This window comes from Haliotis cracherodii, unplaced genomic scaffold (assembly GCF_022045235.1).
Source record: "Haliotis cracherodii isolate W230 unplaced genomic scaffold, xgHalCrac1.p SCAF_1, whole genome shotgun sequence".
NCBI classification, from domain to species: Eukaryota; Metazoa; Mollusca; class Gastropoda; order Lepetellida; family Haliotidae; genus Haliotis; species Haliotis cracherodii.
In genome coordinates, this window is record NW_027266264.1 from 69,132,938 (window position 1) to 69,153,777 (window position 20,840).

The window sequence follows — 20,840 nt, forward strand, 5'->3', positions numbered from 1 at the left end:
CCATCATCAGTGACGTCCAAGGATATATTTTAATAAAGGCTATTCGTTGACCAGGGATATGTTGTACTGAAGGATATTCAATAACCAGGGATATGTCATAATAAAGGATATTCAATTACCACGAATATGTTGTATTAAAGGATATTCAATAACCAGGGATATGTTATGATAAAGGATATTCAATGACCAGGGATGTGTTGTACTGAAGGACATTCAATACCCAGGAATATATTATAATAAAGGATATTCAATGACCACGGATATGTTGTATTGAAGGATATTCAATCACCAAGGGATATGTTATAATAAAGGATATTCAATGACCAGGGATGTGTTGTACTGAAGGATATTCAATAACCAGGGATATGTTATAATAAAGGATATTCAATGACCAGGAGGGATATGTTGTACTGAATGATGTTCAATAACCAGGGATATGTTGTTGTATTGAAGGATATTCAATTGGCCAGGTATTCGTCAACTAAAGGATCTCCAAGTAACCATATATTTGCTATGATAAAGGATATTTGGATGACCAGGTATTCGGTTTACTAAAGGATATTGATGTAACCATATTTTGGTTATGAAAAAGAATGTTTGGGTGAATCAGTGACGTCCAGGAATATATTGTAATAAAGGATACTCAATGACCAGGTATATGTTGTACTGAAGGATATTCAATATGTCAGGTATTCGTTAACTAAAGGATCTTCGAGTTACCATATTTGGTTATGGCAAAGGGTGTTCGGGTGAACATACACTCATGGACATAAAGGCTATTCGAGTGACCAGGTAGTAGTGTTGGGTCAAGTGACAGGTCACCGGACATTATTTGGGCTGGGCAGTTGACCAAGTATTCGTTGGTTAACAAGAAGATACAGTGGCCGGGTATTTGTTGGACCAAACAATATTCAAGCGTGAGGAAAATCGTGGATAAAAGAAGAATACCAAAGCGTTTAATCAACTCGAGGAAATCACTTGACCTTTTTTCAATATTCATGATCATATGAAGTGGACTTCATCCAATACCGTAGAGAGAGAGAGAGAGAGAGAGAGAGAGAGAGAGAGAGAGAGAGAGAGAGAGAGTAGTCCCCGCTCGGCGTTTAAAGGGAACGCTAATAAGGATCAGGACGGCAGGCTGAAGTGCAGCAGTCAGTGTGTCGTACGAAAGATTCCAATTCCTCAGCCGTGTTACAGAATCCATAACTTGCAATCGGCGATCTCTGAGAACACGACCTAGCAGAACAGGCACCAGATGTGTCGTGGGTTGTAGCCGAGGCACACAGGTCTGGGGCAGATTAGGGGGCAACACCCTCCCTTAGACGGTAGCGCCCCACCCCCTCCTCACAAGGCCGGGATACCTGTGGGAACCACGCCTTGTTGCCTTCAAGACTTCTCCAACATTGACCACTGTGGTAAGTTGCAATACTTCTACGTTTGAACTGTGTCATGAAGTGGTGGATTGAGGCCACGCTTGAAGTGTGGCTTACCCATTATCCCTCGTCAGTCAAGCATGACCTGGAGATGGGTTACACACTGTTGGGTGTGCCATGATGGGGAAGCTCCCACTGCTTAAGAACTACGGTTACCTCTGCTTGTTCAAAAACTTACATAATTCTTTACAACGTAACTATATAGAGTATGTATTGAGAGATAGTGTTGCTTTATAGTGTACCAGCACTGCACAGTCTGTCTGCGGTCGCCGTTCTTGTTGTCTCTCTCGCCCTTTCACTTTCACTACTATAAGTGCTGTCAATTAGATTTTTCATAAAGCCAACATTTCAGTATTATACTTATGTACTTTGTAATATCATATATATTTTGTCACCAGTTCCAATTGCAATATTTATGAAGGCCCCTGCCTAAACTTTAACACCGTTTGGCTATTAGGTAAATATTGGTATAAATTCTCTCTTATACTTTATGGGGCGTCGGGTAGCCTAGTGGTTAAAGCGTTCGCTCGTCACGCTGAAGTACCCTGGGTACAATGTGTGAAGCCCATTTCTGGTGTCCCCCGCCATGATATTGCTGGAATATTGCTAAAAGCGGCGTAAAACCAAACTCACTCACTCTTATACTTTATATTATGAAAATGAGTTCTTTCGTGTTGGTATCTCATGACATAAACTATAAAAGGGTATTTGAGTGACATGTTATATTTCAAAGTTAATCAGGAGTATGTCATCTTGTTAATATCATTTCTCATATATTTTTTGTCATATTACCCGAGTTTTTATGTTGTACAGATTACAAGTTATACTTCTATGGCTTCCTTATTGGGCTCGTTGATGTTACTCTAATTTCATTAATATGCTGAATCCGTACCAATAGGATGAACGTACGTTCCTCATCATAAGTAGGTGTACTACACACATAAAATATGTGCTGCTCATGCCTATAATTATAGAGAGGGAGTGAGTATGGTTTTACGCCGCTTTTAGCAATATTACAGCAATATCACGGGGACAACAGAAATGGGCTTCACACATTGTACCTATGTCGGGAATCGAACCCGGGTCTTCGGTGTGACGACTAGGCTACCCGACCGCCCCTTCCAATAATTATAAATATGACATAAACAAATCGACCAATACGTAACTTTCCATACGTGATTTATGTTGTCGAATCCGAACTTTAGTTTCATAAAATGTTACAGGTTCTAAAATGAAAAGGCATATCTCTGTCGTTCGAGGGTTTTCAAGTATAAGATACTGTACTTCCTATGCTTCTGCAGGAGTCCTATTCTGTTCTGTTCTGTTCTGTGACCGACGCTGCTCATTCATGACCAACTCGTGTTATTCCGGGACAAGCCGAATCATGACCAACTCGTGTTGTTCCGGGACAAGCCTAATAGCGACTCGTGCCCCTCTCGTGGCCATTTTTGCGACCGGGTTCCGTCTTAGCGCATACGGGCATAACTAAAACAATTGTCAATTCGTTGGGTAATGGTTGACATATATATCCCCATATATTATTTATATTTCAGATGCCTTTTAAAGCACATCGGGACGTGCGGAATTATACAGTATGATTGAACACATTTAACTGTGTCTTGGGTATATTTTTAGATGCAAGACATATGTAAAATCAAAAATTATTTCTGAGGGATTCTTTGACGAAGTACTTGAAATCATACGCGCATTCTGATTGGTTTGTCGTATTTTCGCACATAACATTCATCGATAGGGGGACGAGTCTTCTTGCAGGTTACGGAAAGGGGCGAGTGCTGACGAATGCGACGCTGCTGAGGGAGAGGTTATTGTTAAAATGGGAATTAGCGACATCGTTGTTTGAGACTGATGTTTAAAAATCACCATCATTTTATAGTGATAACAAATGAACAATAATATACATGCATGTATGTTATATTTGGGAGTTATCGCTTAGGTGAGATCAAGCGATATCCCCAATACAAGGAGATATCGCTAAATGGAAGTGTATAACACTACTTTGTAGATCATTATGACGTCATCGGTTACCATGACATCACTAATCTCTCTGTGACTGAAGCCGGTTAGATGTACTTTTAACACGCAAATGGTTAAACTATTACTGTTAACAAACTGAAAAATGTAAGAATTACTTTTGGGTGATAGTAGAATCTCACCCTTCATGTCTTGGGTGAGATTCTCTATGTATTTTTAGTTCAGTTGTTTTTTTCAAGCCGTTTACTGTCCTTAACTACATTCAATACGTATGTGATATTTCAGTGGAGGTAAACTGTGATTTCAACCTAGATGTTTCCAACCTGAAATTTCATCCAAACCTTTTACGTAAGCGTGACTCTGCTGCTTCAGCGTCCGAAGCCTTTCAATCACAAACGTTGTTTGTCTATTCTACCATGACACAGTGAAAAGAAACCGCGAATACTTTGTAATAGCGAAAGTGATTAGTGATGTGTTGTCGAATGAGTCTAATATTTTCAATAGGTCGAATTCGGGGATCAATGATGATCGATTTTAATCCGCGTTTGTTTGTTTTCAAATACTCAAACAATAGTTTCTCTCTAATTAAGTATCTCTCCTGTAATATTTGATACCGCTGGTGGATTCCATCAATTCATGGTAGAATATTTATTTGAAAATTTATTAGGCATTCAAAAATATCAATAAAATGTATTTCGACAAAACAAATACACATATCTCTTCCCAATCATCTTATTAGAGGGTATAGATCGTCCACTAACTATGTGGATACTTGACGAACGAGTAACGATTGATGTATTTATTCATGTAACCTTTCCGAGTCTTTCATCTGTCTCACGCTTATCCCATATCGCGAAAACGTTAATTGCACGTTGTTATTTGTTGTGCTGACACAAACACCGACTAAGCAGTGTTTTTATGACGACAAAACGCCGTCATTATATACACACACTTGGCATAGAGTTACAAGTGTTTGCTGTCGTTTTATCTTTATTCTTTTAATGGTACCGTTACTTTCTCCTTAGGCATTTCATAACGGTTTCTAACTCCATCATTAAGGAATATGCCTGCTGCTTGGTTGGTATTCTTGTTGCCATGGTATTGTCAGTGCTTCCTGTTTGTTGGGTAACGTTGCGGAGAGGAGAGGTAAGAGAGGTAAGAACGTACTTCGATTGCTTGTATGAAACATCATCGATGTCCTTCTTTAAGTTTGTTTTATGTTTTTGACGGGTGCAACCGGTGGGGCAGGAAACATCCCCGTTTTGCGAACAGCGTCATTACTATTTGATAGTGATTCATAAACACATGCTCATGATATAGTCGGCATCGTACAATCGACTCTGCTTTATTGGATATGGAAAGGATTTCGTCGCTTTATTTATTTAGATGAAAATGTGTTTTAACCACATTACCTGTTTTCGTCAAGTATTTGTGGTAAAAAGTGTAACGACAGCCATTACCCGTAGATTTATTTTGTTTAAGGTCATTGTAATGGTTGAGTTGTTCTATCAACATTTATTGGCGTTCTTACCCATCGTGGCATCGTATGTGGTTTATATCCTATAGCTAGTGTTTAGTTCTGTCATATCATACACCTGAGTGTAATCACAGGACCTTTCTCTATAATTACCACTGACTGTTTGGTCCGGGGAGAGCTGACTTGTTGGTTCGTGCGCAGGGAATAACATTTTCCACTAGATTAGAATTAAGAAACTTTGACACCCAACGAGCAAATATCTTATTCATCTGTAATTGTTCATGAATATTAGTTTCAGTGGGTCCATGGCTTAGACCTGTGTCTAAGCGATGGTAATACGTCAATCTGACAGTGTACGTTTTTCCATCTCCTTGACTGAATTTTTATTGATGGAAGTTGAGGGACGTCCAGACCTAGGGTCATCATCAAGGCTTGTTCTACAGGCCTTAAACATATCTGCGCAACAGTGGAATAGCTAGGTAACCTATCCCCATACACTTGTGACGTGCGATCCTGAATTTCTTGAGGAGCCTTGTTCTCTGACGTCAAAAACTTGATTGCTCGGTGCTCGGTTTTGTTTTCATTTCTGTGTCAATTTAGACCCCTATCACGTTCAACTGGCTGTCACTAATATACAAACGGCCTCAACAGAACAAATATTTCGCAATATCTTCTCTAGAAAACACAAAGTTATCGCTCGGATATATTACAACGAAATTGATAACCGCCTTAATAAGACGCATTCGTCTAGCACGGTGACATTACAAAACTGAAGATTGTGTGTATTTCTAGCCCTAATTTCAGTTGCGCAAGACTTCTTGACGCGACGGTCGTTGCTGCACAGTAAACGTTAATCAAACAACGTAGTAACTGATAAAGGACAGCAAGCAGACGTATCTTGACGGCGAAAGATGCAGACTTTTTTAGTCGCGATTTTCATTATTGTTCTTTTGATCTTAATGTGGGTATATTTCTGAGCGTCACTAAACATCGTATACAACGCCATTTTACTGTGCAATGTGTGGTGAATGGGTGCAAACCGTGTTGTCGGCATCTGTAACGTGGACGTTATGGCAAACACCATAGGTGTTAGAAGCGCACGTAAAATGTACATTAAGTTGTCTGTAATCACCTCGTCTACGTGTGCGAGTGTGTAAGTGTGCATTCGTGTGCGTGTATGTCTGTGTCTGTTGTTTAACATCGCACTCTATAACGCAGCTGTATAACGGCGACAAGTAAATAATCGATTCTTGGCCAGACGATCCAGTGATTGATGTTATGAGCATCGTAACATACCGTCATGGTACAATTGACAAAGTCACCTCACCATTCCGTTCACTGTTCCATTAAGTTGCCTCTTCGGTTGGAAGCAATTCTAACCCGAGTCAAAGATGGCTGACTGATACATCTCGTCACAGAAACAAGAAAAATCTCTTCTGAGGCAGGGGTACCAGTAGTAACCAGTCAGAGGTACCAGTACTAACCAGTCAGGGGTACCCGTTCTAACCAGTCAGGGGTACCAGTAGAAACCAGTCAGATGTAACAGTATTAACCAGTCAGGGGTACCAGTACTTACCAGTCAGGGGTAACGGTATTAACCAGTCAGGGATAACAGTATTAACCAGTCAGGGATATCAGTACTGATACTTCTAACCAGTAAGGGGTAACGGTATTAACCAGTCAGGGATAACAGTACTAACCAGTCAGGGGTACCAGTACTGATACTGCTAGCCAGTCAGGGGTAACGGTATTAACCAGTCAGGGGTATCAGTACTAACCAGTCAGATGTACCAGTGCTAACCAGTCAGATGTACCAGTGCTAACCAGTCAGGGGTACCAGTACTAACCAGTCAGAGGTAACAGTACTAACCAGTCAGAGGTAACAGTACTAACCAGTCAGGGGTACCAGTACTAACCAGTCAGAGGTAACAGTACTAACCAGTCAGGGTTACCAGTACTAACCAGTCAGGGGTACCAAGACTGACTAGTCAGGGGTAACAGTACTAACCAGTCAGGGGTACTACGACTAATTATTCAAGGGTACCAGGACTGACTAGTCAGAGGTTCCAGGACAAATAAGTGAAGGGTTCCAGTCAGTGGTACTAGTACTAACAAGTCAGGAGTTCCAGTACTTAGCAGTCAGATGTACCAGTACTAACTAGTCAGATGTACCAGGACTTACTAGCCAGAGGTACCAGGACTATCTGGTCAGATATAATACAAGAGGTACAAGAGCTAACTAGTCAGTGGCGACGGAACTAACTAAAGCATTCGTTAGCGTATTTGATGTATCAGAACAAACTTGTTAGAGATAATTTAGGTAACTGAACAGAGATAAACGTTAACGTTAACTGTTTTAACGTACACTTATCCAGACAACTTGTGGCATGTTCAAGATACTGCTTGGCCCTGTTAATAATAACTTCAGACTAGTTAAAGATGGATTATTTGAGGGCTCCTTCCAAATATATAACATACTTAAGCATTGTGAAATAACTACTGCATATGAAAACGACAAAACACATTAATTTTCCATAATCATAAGAAATATCTCCACTCCACTGAACGATTCCGACTATATCATGTGAATGTGTTTATGCATCTGTATCAATAGAAATGATACCAGGTGTTCTCGAAAATTTGAGCGTCTCCTTCCCCAACGGTGGCACCTGTCACAAACACATGCAAATGCAAGTCAATTAACCGTGTGGAAAAGCGCGGGAACAAATAGGTACAAGTTAAATTAGGGTCTTGCATCGGACAGCAATCCTATTATTTATATGTCACGTCTACAGGATCAACTCGGATATGTCCCTGCCCTGTTCCTGCATGAACTGTGTGCTTCTGGGAGCCATTGAATCGGACCTTCCGCTTGAAACATTAAAATCAGTTGAAAATGTAAATTATTTTATCCAGTGAGATACCAAATTTTCCATATCAATAGTCATCACAGATTAACGATTGGCAGACAATGCCATTTGTTTTTTTTTATCGGGCTCGACCTATTTCCGCCATCGGCTGCTTCTGTAAGGGACATTAATGGGGTATTTGTCTGGCAGCGTCATTGTCGCGTTTCGCCCTCACAGAAACAAGAAACAAGTATCGTAATGACCCAGAGCGTCGACAGTTTAACCAATTGTCGTATTGTCGCGCTTTGAGTAAACTGTTATATTTTTGTTTTTCACCGAAGGGCGAGATTGAGTCAACGTAACACGTTTTTTTCAAGGTCACGTGGCATTGCGCCTTGCTGTGCCCTCTAATCATAACATGTATAAAAAGGCGTTAAAATGCTCGACGGTGCAAAAATGTGACATTGATCACAAAAAGCTGCCCTTTTCCATTAGTGGTGCGCATGTGTAGGGAGTGAATTAATCCACGCATACGTGGAAAAGGTTATACTCCTTTTCAAACTCCAGTGGTCTGTTTGATTTAGCTCCAATGAATCTAAAACTAAAAATGTACAAGCGTATATGGGTTGATTTTCTCAGAAAGAAAACACACATTTGACAGTTTCTTCAGAAAGTATTTCACATATCGTTACTGTCAGTGTCGTTTCATAAACAAACGTGTTTTTATCTTGACTGCTGTAATACTAACCTTAACTACTGTAATATTGATATTGACTACAGCTGTAATACTGATCTCGAGTGCTGTAATACTAAAATTGATCTCGAATACTGCTATTGAGATATTGATCTCGGCTGCTGTAATTCTGATCCATAGGGCTGTAATATTGATCTCGACTGCTGTAATATTGATTTTGACGACAGCTTTAATATTGATCTCAACTACAGATGTAATATTGATAATTCTAATCTCGAGTGCTGCAATTCTAACCTCGACTGCTGCAATATTGGTCTCGACTTCAGATGTAATTTGATCTCGACTACAGGTGTAATATTGATCTCGACTACAGATGTAACACTGATCTCGACTACAGCTGTAATATTGATCTCGACTACAAATGTAATATTGACCCCGACTTCAGCCGTAAAACTGATCTCGAGTGCTGTAATATTGATCTCGACTACAGATGTAATAATGATCTCAACTTCAGCTGTAATATGGATGTAGGTGGCCTAAAACACACCTGTCCACACTCACACCCACTACCCTGGCAAATAACAATTTGTCAAGTTGTGATCGTTAATTTCCCAATGCATTTAAGTCATGCTAAAATGTTTTATGCCGTTTTGTGTTAGTCCTGGAAGGTATCCGTGCGTTCTTTAGAAAATAAAAAAACCCTATGTATGAGGGGGGCACGTGTATCAATAGAATAGACGGGGGTATCAGTGGATGATGAATACGTTGTGCACATGTATTAATAAAATATTAATAAAGACTACAGGGTGTATCAAAAGAAGGGGGTCGGAGGTGGGCATGTGTATCAAAAAATAGATACGGGGGGCACGTGTGTATAAAAACATAGACAAGGGGGGGGGGGGGGGGGGGTGGGAGGGGCATGTGTATCACTAGATGATAGGTGCACTATTATCAATGGATGATGGATACAATTGCACGTGTATAATTGGATGATGGGTAAAGTGTGCACGTGTATCAGTAGAGGGGTATAAGAGGTATACGTGTATCAATAGTGATGGATAAGGGATGTATGTGTCAATTCAATAGATGACGTATATTGAAGTACAGTTGATCAATGGTGGGCAAGGAAATATAATGATCATTGAATTTGAGCTTAATCAATTAGTTTCTGACATGCGTGTGCTATCGATAGATCATAGATGGCATCTGGAGTATAATGGATGGCTAATCGATGGTTATGGGCGTTTATCAGAAAATAATGGATGGTCATGAAGGTAGAACTCATAGATAAGTGACGGGTAGATAAATACGGTCGATAGATGAGGGCAGTAGCAGGAACATCCACAAATAATGAATGGTTCTTGGTTTGCGATAACGACACGTCACAACTTTACCAAGCCTACAAGTGAAGCATCTTATCCGATGTACATCACAGAAATATAGTTCTTTGATTTGCAAATTCGACAAATAGCATGGACATTGTTTTTTCGCACACCTCCATAGGTAGGCCTTTTAATGCCATGGCGATACTGATGTTGTATCTTGCAACCGACACATGTACTGATTAAAACGAATAACGGACAATGAAAAATATAGAGAAGTAGGCTTTACTGTGAGTACAGTTGAAATAGCATGACTACAAAATCAACACTTCAGAATCAAATGTTGAGATGTGTTTGTATGTATTGTTTCCAAAGCATATTTGGTAGGCAAGGCTGGGAACACATGATAGCATATTTTACAGTGTCAAAAAACTAAGTGTTTTCTCATTCATTTTTATCAGTATATCTAGATCTGTTGAATTGATACTTAATTAATCTATTTGGCAGACACAGATTGGAACTTATTTTTATTTTTTTTCATTTTTATTTTTGTACGATTTCCCTTCAATTTTCTGGTATCAGCTACAAAACAACAATAGCCACCATTATGTTTGAATATCTTTTTTTTCTTTTTGTTATATTTTTTTTAATACAGATTCAAGTTGGTTATATCGTATATACGTGGACTGAATATTTCATTTCTTCGTTTGTTAGGCTGTCAAGTATCAACTCTGCGCCACCCCAAACGGTTGCTTGTCTCCCGCGAATAACTGTTGATATGCTCTACTTGAAACAATCAACGCTCTGTAGGTCCAGAAATCAATAATATTTAAAAATGTGAGTCGGGGCCCAGTCATACATGACGTTATTCAGCAGTTCGTGCTAATCAGACGGGGGAAGACATAATGGACTGTTTGTGTGGAGATATTCTCAGGGGCTCGGCGATATTGTCATAGTTTACGTTTTTAATTAGTGTCATTATGTTGCCTACATGAAAACAAACGGCCTTTTAAGTATCCCCGTGGGGGTAGGATTGTTGTATGGTCGCGTGTGTAGGACCAAGCAGCCTTCGCGTGTTGTTTTACATTGCAATCAGAAATATCACGAAAGGTCATGTCTGGGGTAACTTGTACAGAGCTATCTTACCGTTAACACTTACGTCTATATGAAAGTAGGCGAGTAGGCATTTGGTCCCGGCAACCCAGTGGTTGATAGCATGAGCTTAATGCCGTCGGGGCACTAAGCCACACGGTCAACTAAGTCATCCACTGTTATTACCACCCGATCCTCACCAGAAGGTATTACGTCCACAACTTTGGGGCACACTGGGTTGATACAAGAAGTGTTATTGCACTGACAGAAACAGTTATATTATTATATTATTATACACATTTATTTTAATTTTAGAAATTCTGAAATTCCTTAAACATTCACACGAATCCTTCCTTCCTTCAACAGTAGGATAGTGGAATGACCTATCATTAAATGTTCGTAGTTGTGATAGTGTAACATCCTTCAAATCTTGTATCTCAAAAAAACATTCATTTGTGCCATCCTATTTTGGGTATGGCAAATGAATTTGACATTTTTCACTCTAAGTAACGCTAATCCACAAGTTCTCTAATTCTTATTTATATAAAGAGCCACAACAACCAGAAATGCACCTGCGGCAACTTCATAGAAATTATTTCCATTATTTGTTTGAATGTCCATCATACACCAAAGAGAACAACTTATATTACCATTAAGACGCATACCTACAAGAAACAAGTGTACCAATCAATGTTAAACTATGGTTAAAGGTAAGTGGAGACCTATCAACAAGTATTTCAGGTAGTGCAATCTTACATCAGTCAGACCAAACGCTTTGTCTAATTCTTTCTGTTCTCATCATTCCTTATTGTACTTGTCATCCTGCGTTATCTCTTGTACAAACGTAAATAATGTATGTAAACACCAAGGAGAGAGTTGGATAACTTGTTCCTAATCCTTTTCCATTTGTGAGTGAGATACGTTGAAACTAAGCTGAGCAGAAATCGTAATTTGTCTAGTTGAATAATTTATTCTCAGTGTGGCAACGACTGATCAACACATAAATATGAACTTCGATGGGGACCCTGTGGCCAGGTTAGACGTACCGTCCATAGGTGAATAGTACGTGTGAATACTCTCTGTATCAATTACGATACAGCCACTGTGCATTATACATTGATACAAAGTGTTGAACAGTGCCAATTTTCTATGATATTTGCAAACTAACCTCCTGGTTGAATATATCATTACGTGCATAATAAATATCATATTATACAAACGTAGATGCAGGGTAAGCTTACTCAACATCGGAGACGCTATGGTACTACAAATGTTAATGAGAAAAATGACTCAGGTTCAGTAATCAGTTGTGAATCAAGTGCTGAAGAATCCTCAGTATTTACCGATAGGACAGGACATGTTTCCCATTTTCGTTAACACATGGTGTCATCACTGATTTTCAGCGATCCATTTATTTAATTTTCACCACGTTTTTGCCTTTTACGCCTAAGGAATATTTTGGCGGATAATCGAGTTTGTTTATTCTTTGGCGTTGACGTTTAAAACTTAATTGTTATTTTTGCATAATGCACCTACATTAACATGACGTATACATTCACAACGTCCATCTAAACTTTCTTATTGATGTCAACGTCCTAACTGGTTATAACAATGTTACAGGGATAACCTCTATATCAGGTAACTGACCGAATACACGTCAAAGGGGCACTGATCTAACGCAATTCCCCGGGACTGGTTGTTGCCTTTTGTTATCGTTTCTCCCCCGTGAGTACCCGGATGTATAGCAGAAATCTAGACTAGTTCGCGACCTCAGCGCATTAGTCACTTTTGTGGGTAGTAATAAGGGCGTATGGTCACATTGATCAACAAAATGAAATACTGTTTTCGAGATAATAAGGAAATGTAGGTATCTTTGTGGGTAGCATCGGTAATGGTGACGAAGTTTTGATAAGTCACTTGCTTGGTAATTTTGCGATTTTCGTTTACACTATTTTGACTTGCAACACAAAGTAAATATTTCACCTGAGCATTGCTTTTGTTTATAGTGTGTATATTTTTTACTGTCAAATGTGTAACAAATTTATTAAACGTCTAAAAATTGAGTTATTTTACAAAGTGACTGAAAAACATTTCCATCTGTATTATTATGATAACGAATTCCAAACATTTTGATGTTTAATGTCATCACCAAGAGATTGTAAATGTTACGTTGAAAAGTACATGTCTATGTTGTTTGGCTTCTAATCCTACATAATAATAATCTGTTGTGATGTTTGTATGCCCTTATGATCGTCTTAATCAATCTGGACAGATTGTTTAGTCAAAATGACTGAAATATTTACACATTTTATAAATTGCCTGAGAGAATCACATTTTACAAATTGACGGTAACATATACACGCTTACAAAGGAAAAGACCTGTGAAAACAACGTCCATCGCGCATTAAAGAATTTCCCAATCAAGACGTAGAGAAACAAGAACGAATCGGTTCAAATGAAGGAAAACAAAATGCAAATATCATAATTACAACCTACCAAATCTATGTGTATAAATTTTAGGCAACTTCCTTGTTCGAATGTATGCGTGAATATCCACACAAAGGAGTGAGTGAGTATGGTCTTACGCCGCTTTTAGCAATATTCCAGCAATATCACGGCGGGGGACACCAGAAATGGGCTTCACACTTTGTACCCATGTCGGGAATCGAACCCGTGTCTTCGGCGTGACGAGCGAACGCTTTAACCACTAGGCTACCCGACCGCCCCTCCACACAAAGGAACAATATCCCACTCGTCTGCAGCTGTACAAAGAAACTTATTCAATGTCACGTGTCTCTGTAACAATCAAATATTTTAAAAGATATATATCGTTTCGGGATATCATAACCTGTGTTCGTTTCTCAACTGATCACTTGGATTGTTTCAGGTGTTTTACATAGGTGTCAAGTCTCAATGGTCGGCTGAGAAAGCCCACGTGACAACTATTTTCATAACGTCCACGGTTCCTAAAAAATCCATTGAGTGATAGATAAAAATGATCAATCAATCAACGTATTATCTGTTAATCCTTTGATAACTGGGAACGATCCGTTGATTTACAAAAAAAAGTAAATCAACTGATCATTCATCTCTTGCTGGGCTGCCACGTGCATATTACATAACACACATTTCACCTCACTTCAAACCTGGATTTAGATTGAATAATTACCCCAGACACAATAAATGCCAAATGGGAACCTTTGTCGGGTAATCTAAATGGTGCTATCACTAATTGTACCTGTAATAAATTCATTAACTGAGCATCAAGTGAATGACGACAAATACACAAATGTAGGGTTATACGAGAAAACGTGGATGACAACAAGGGAGTAGTAATCGTATTATCAACGCAAGCCGAAATCCGAAAATGTTTTCACTGCATGGATACTTTTTTTAGTATTAAACTATAACCATCTGGGGTATTTCCAAATGACGACATCCGATGAGCTCCGCCGTTCTTTTTGTCTGTTTGTTTAGGCTGAAGAAATTAATTAACATGCGCCCTTTGTCGAAATCTTTATAGATCACAGTTAACCAATCAGTGTTTATGCAAAAATGCGTAAAACAAATATTGCCTCCAGCCTCCAAGTTTATTTATCTGTCCTTGCAGACGGTAGCCCAGTCTCTAGTCGCGCTCAGTTGCGTTGCGTATCACCCGGGTACTCACTGGGGGAAAACAATAACAAAGGCAACAACCAGTCCCGGGGAATTGCGTTAGATCAGTGCCACTTTAAGCTGTTACACAAGCTGAATGGTTTACACTGGGTCGGACTGACGTACAAAATAAGGAGTGCTGATGACGGTTTTTATAAAAAACAGAGCAATTGACTTGGGTGTGCGAGAAGAGCATCACTAGAGTGACATGTAACAAAACAACACCAGAGGTTTGCTCTTGTAACGTATTGTTGTAATGACGAGTGATCATAGCAGAGTGGAGTATCTATGAGTTTGTTGGTTTGAGTGTTTGTTTTGTTTGTTTGTTGTTTAACGCAACACTATTCCAGCTGCATGACGTCGGTCTGTAAATAATCGAGTCTGTACCAGACAATCCAGTGATTGACATCATGTGCATCGATCTACACTGGGATACGATGACATACCTCAACCAAGTCAACGAGCCTGACCACCCGATCCCGTTAGTCGCATCTTACAAGCATAGTCGCCTTTTACGGCAAGCTTTGGTGACTGAAGGCCAATCTTCAACCGGATCTTCAAGGGTTAATACCTTGGTCCCTGTTCATGGGGATACTTTCAGCCAATCACAGACTTCATTAATCTATGTCCTAGAGACAACAACAGTCATGGATACCTATTCAGTCTCCAGGTGAACATTTAGACGTCAAGGTCAAGGCAGTGATGTTTCGTGTTTGTTTGCTACTGGGTGTGGCAGGGTTTAAGGTTTCCCCATTAACGAACTAATTGTGTGTCATGTATCCGTTAACTGATATGAAATCTTTGATAATTAATCAGTTGTTGATCAAACCACAGTGATGTACGAGCGATTTTGAAATTAGAATTCAGTATAGACACAGGGCAATATTCAAGCAATAGCCGAGCAGCCCCGTAAAACGGGACTCTGCGTTAGATTTCTTTTATATTAAGCACAACCTCGTAGACGCTCTCAGACATGATTTGATTTATTATAAGATAACAGGAAAGTGGAAACACGCGTGACCATTTGTATACTGATGTTTTTGTTGTTGTTATGTACAATTGAACCCTTTATTAAAAGTAATAATTCCCTTTCCCATAAATAATTCCCATTCCCATACATAATTGCCTGATAATTTACCTGACATGATGCACAAGACTTCTTCTTTTTTTTAAAATACAACTCTTTCTCAGAAGTTTGTTTGATCAAGTTTCCAACAGTCAAGGACTCAGAAAAGCTTTCACAACGTTTCATGGAAGACATATGGAGGATATTTCCAAATTTGGCGCATCATTTAGAAAATTTATGTCCGATCCAATACCCTATTTTGACCTTAACGCATCTTTCCGTGATTGTTTCTGGTGAACAATTGACTTGCTTTTGGCAGCCTGATGCTAATGCCTATGTTGTCTTGTACTCATATGTTCCCGTGCTTTTTTCTGGAGAATAATTGACTTCTCTTTGCATGTGTTTGTGACGGGTGTAACCGGTGAAGGGCAGGGTACGGTCCCCTTTTCAAGAACACCTGGTATCATCACTATTTGATTGTTATTCATACACATGCTCATGATATGGTCGAAATCGTACATCGACAATTCTTTGATTTTTGTCGCTTTTGTCTAATATCTAAACTATATAAAAACTTACAGGTCTTGGCACTTAAGAATAAGATTTCAGGGCTGGGTGACGTTGTACAAAACAACCTTGGCTCTATGACTGTCGTAAGTCATGTCAATGTATGGTAGTTACGATCGCCTTACTGCAAAGATCGCTTTTCACAACGGCACCCCGGACTAGATATAACACATTTCTCTTTCAGGTTGTCATCAAAATACAATTGACACCCTGTGATATAATTGACATCTAGTTTAAGCTGTGTTTATCATAACTAATACATCTATCTGTAACGTCTGCATGTGGCTACACAAGGAGGAGGATGCTCAGTGAATGACATAAGCTGAAGGTAGTAATAACGATCCGACAAAATGAAAAACAAAAGAAAATAATAATATACTCAACAACAAAAGTTCCTGTGACACCAATATTTTAGTGTATTTTTCAAACAAGTAAAATTAGGTTTTCAATATTGTAGTACATGTATGGAATCAAGTCACAAAAACTGCTACAGAAAAGCATGCATTCCATGCAAAAGGTGACTTTTATGCAAGCCCCATGCATTTCACTACCCAAGAATGGGTATAAAGACATGTGCGTTAACGGGATTCCAAATGCATTGTTAACCACTAAGAAAAACAACAAAATTACGCAATTATTCAACATTACGAAATGCCACGTCTGTCCGAAAATGAGCGTCTGCGAGCCATTGGTATGCTTGAAGCAGGATCAAGTCAACGTGATGTTGCAAGACAATTTAACGTCCACAGAAACACCATTGGTGTTTATGGCAACGTTGGCAACAGACGAATGCAGTCAGAGACCATCCTTGGAGTGGCAGGCCACGCGTAACCAATAATCGACAAGACAACTGGATTCGAGCAACAAACCTAGGAAATCGATTCCAGCCAGCAACAGTGACTGCAAGAAGCATCCCAGGCCTTCGACTAATATCTACACAAACCGTACGTCGTCGCCTCAGATGTGGAGGGATTGTCGCCAGAAGACCCGCCAGACGTCCCATTTTGACAGGAAACCGCTGTCAAGCACGTCTACAGTGGGGCAGACAGTGTCTACGCTGGACGGACATGCAGTGGGGACAAGTTCTATTCACTGACGAGTCTCGATTTCACCTCAGCCACAGCGATGGACGGATTCGAGTGTACCGACGTCGAGGTGAACGTTACTTCAATCATTGTGTCATGGAAGCAGATCGGTTCGGGGGCAGCAGTGTTATGGTATGGGATGGGATTACAGCAAGACAGAGGACCCGTTTGATAGTGATCGAGGGAAATCTCAATGGACAGCGCTACCGCGACGAGATCATCGGCCCTGTTGTTCTATTTGTTTTTTTTGCGTCGTCATGGCCCAGGCATAACCTTTCAACATGACAACGCCCGGCCTTATATTGCTCGACTTGTTCAGGATTCACTTCAACAAAACAACGAGAATGCCATTCCCTGACCGGCTTGCTCCCCTGATCTCTCACCAATCGAGCACATGTGGGATGAGATGGATCGGCACCTTCGACGTGAACCACAGGTTCCACAGACACTCCAGGAACTTCGAAACATGCTCCAGCAGATATGGACAGATATCCCATGGGACTTTGTGCGACGCCTGGTCCATTCCATGAGATGAAGATGTGTTGCTTTCATCGCAACCAGAGGTGGACTCACACGCTATTGATTTGTAAATTGACATTGTGTCATGTTCATGTATTTTTTTTATGAAATCACGCATTTTCTGAAGTCAGTATGGCAAATTAAACCATTAGAACACTTACAGTAGTATTTTATCTGTTGCAAACCGAAATTGTTTCAGATTTGGTAAAAAACATAACTTTGCATTAAGTCTTATTCAGTGTCACAGGAACTTTTGTTGTTCAGTATATAAAAATCCCAACGGAGCCTTTTTAGTAAAATGTATAGATGTACAAAGATGACATGAGTGAGTGAGTATGGTTTTACGCCGCTATTAGCAATATTCCAGCAATATCACGGCAGGGGACACCAGAAATGGGGTTTCACTCATTGTGCTCATGTCGGGAATCGAACCCGGGTCTTCGGCGTGACGAGCGAACGGTTTCACCACTAGGCTACCCCATCGCCCCAGGTGACACTGAGAACAGGGATGTCGTTTAATATAAACCAATTGAAATCTATACCTAATTTAAGTGGAATATGATAATCTGGAAAGCCGTTAGTCCGGACCATTACTGTTAGGGACGTATACATAAACTGTTGGACAAAAGAAGGTGTGCCCGTGAAAACTGGATTTGACCAACAATGACCAACGTATTCAGCACGTTACTAGGCTAACAGTCGCCGAAACACTGCAGACTTAAGGTCCAAAACTCTACGGTGATACCCGAGTCCAATATATCACCTTCGAATATCTCTTTCATTTTTACCACCATCAAACATGGGCGCATACGATAGTTTATAAACATAAAACAAATATCTCTGAACTACGACTAGTTCATACACAGGGCCACGGATAGCCATACTATACTGACTGTACTGATTACATTAAAAAAAGATTTAATGTAATCAGTACAGTCAGTATAGTATGGCTATCCGTGGCCCTGTGAGTTTATACGGATATTGTAATCTTTCCGGAGGATTTTGTTTGTAACAGTTTCCGAATTAATCAAATTTCAATGAACTTTGCCTTCACTGATACTACTACAGCTTCTGAAATGTCACTTAAAGATAGAGTTTCATGAAAATAAAACTTCGAATTGTGGTTGCCGCCCTGATCTTCTAACACCCAGCATCACAAGAGCTCCAACAGCAACATGTAGCCAGAAGCGAGCATGATGCATGGGCTGTCAGTAACGGATTTGGACTGACTGATCACAGCGGATGTCCGACCATCCCCACAGAGTTGACCTTAACCTGAACTTGTATCGCTCTGAACTTGTATCGCCCCGAACTTGTATCACCCTGACTGTATATTGCAGTCGAGTAGTTGTAATCCTGCATCGTGTTGGTGAGGTGGATTTAATTGATCTGGGTCTGATTGACAGGAAGAAAATAGTGTCAAAATTAGCATGGTCTAATTAGAGGTTGGCATTTAGATGGCTTGTACATCGATAATCCTTAAAATCAACAACGTGAAAGCCCACGTGCCCTTGAAATGCCCTGTTAATTACAGCTTGAGCATTGGTGTTGTTATTGTTCGTGTCGGCTTAATCGATATTTTCATCTAGAGAGGTTGACAATTACAAACCTTCCTTTTATTAATGTATACAATCTAAAGATGTCACTGACCTGTTCACACGAGAATATCAATTATATGCCGCGTCATAACCATTTCATGGTGAATTGTATTGCACAAGATACTCACAGTCTTCGTAAAGTATGTTTATACATTGGACTCAAGGTTCCCGTAACGTGTGTTTATACATTGGACTCACAGTTCCCGTAACGTATGTTCATACATTGGACTCACAGTTACCGTAACGTGTGTTTATACATTGGACTCACAGTTCCCGTAACGTATGTTTATACATTGGACTCACAGTTCCCGTAACATATGTTTATACATTGGACTCAAGGTTCCTGTAACATATGTTTATACACTGGACTCACGGTTCCCGTAGCATATGTTTATACATTGGACTCACGATTCCTGTAACATATGTTTATACATTGGACTCACGGTTCCCGTAACATATGTTTATACATTGGACTCAAGGTTCCCGTAACGTATGTTTATACATTGGACCGCCCCTCGTGGGTGGACACCTGATTAGATTAGGGGAAGTCCTAGGACATCAGCGCATGACACAATGCCCGCAGTGTTGTCAGGTCAGATTATTAAATACCAGTTTCGCCATTATGGGGTTGTACACAACAGCACCACTATATGTTCAGGTGTCCTTAGAAAGTTTGGCAGACGCTACTTGCTTTCAGGATTAAATGATAATTCACACATGCGTCGAGTTTGGTGCTGGATGCATTTTATACCATCCTACTGCCACACTGACGATGGTACGTCCCCATGGCGATGCTAGCACATGCCTAGCACATGCCTTTTAACACGAAGTAAACATACATGTAACTACATTGTCAAATGTCTTACTTATGAAATAAACGACGGATGAGAGTTGTTTATCGTACAATAAAACACTGTCGGGAGAATAAACCACTCGGGGTTGCGTCGGACAAGTTCATTTTTACGAATATGTGGGTTAAGTTTGGTATTTCCCGTGTATTCTCACAATCCTCGCGTCGATTATCTGTACCTTTCCACCTGATATCTTGTCATATCTCGTACGCTATTGGATGCTTTTGGCCACTGCGTTTATCTGCTTAGCGTTGCTACATCTATGGGGAACAACTCACCAGACACTTCCCTCTCAAAAAAAATGACATCAAGTTGCGAGCGAGTATTCGAATCTCCAGAAATGACGTCATGATAGAACAATGTTTCATCGTGAAATTAACCACACTCAGTTCGTTATCGTTCTTCTTTGCGATTTATCGCGTAGCTACCTTATACATTGAACTATAACACATGTAAAGCTGTCTTGACGTGTCATACGATAATATCACTGTCCCTGTCAAGATCGAACTGATTAAGGGACTGAGTGTTGTATGTATGGTTTCAGCATGCTGTGATGGCGATGGCATGGGTAGAGTTATCACAACATAGGCGACCTTTTCCGGCAGTATGTACAGTAAATGATTATACTTGTTATTAAAACA

At 39.9% G+C, this 20,840-nt stretch overlaps 1 protein-coding gene across 2 annotated transcripts in view; it reads left to right on the forward strand.

The window, feature by feature from the left end:
• Positions 1-1,161: 1,161 nt before the first annotated feature.
• LOC139467874 (cysteinyl leukotriene receptor 2-like) overlaps positions 1,162-20,840 on the forward strand; it is a 40,827-nt gene continuing 21,148 nt past the window's right edge. The window contains exon 1 of one of the 2 annotated variants that reach the window (XM_071249396.1): positions 1,162-1,415. The gene's annotated coding sequence lies outside the window, so the exon portion shown is untranslated. Of the gene's footprint in view, positions 1,416-4,492; positions 4,581-20,840 lie in introns of those variants that run through there. The other variant, XM_071249405.1, reaches the window with a different exon arrangement.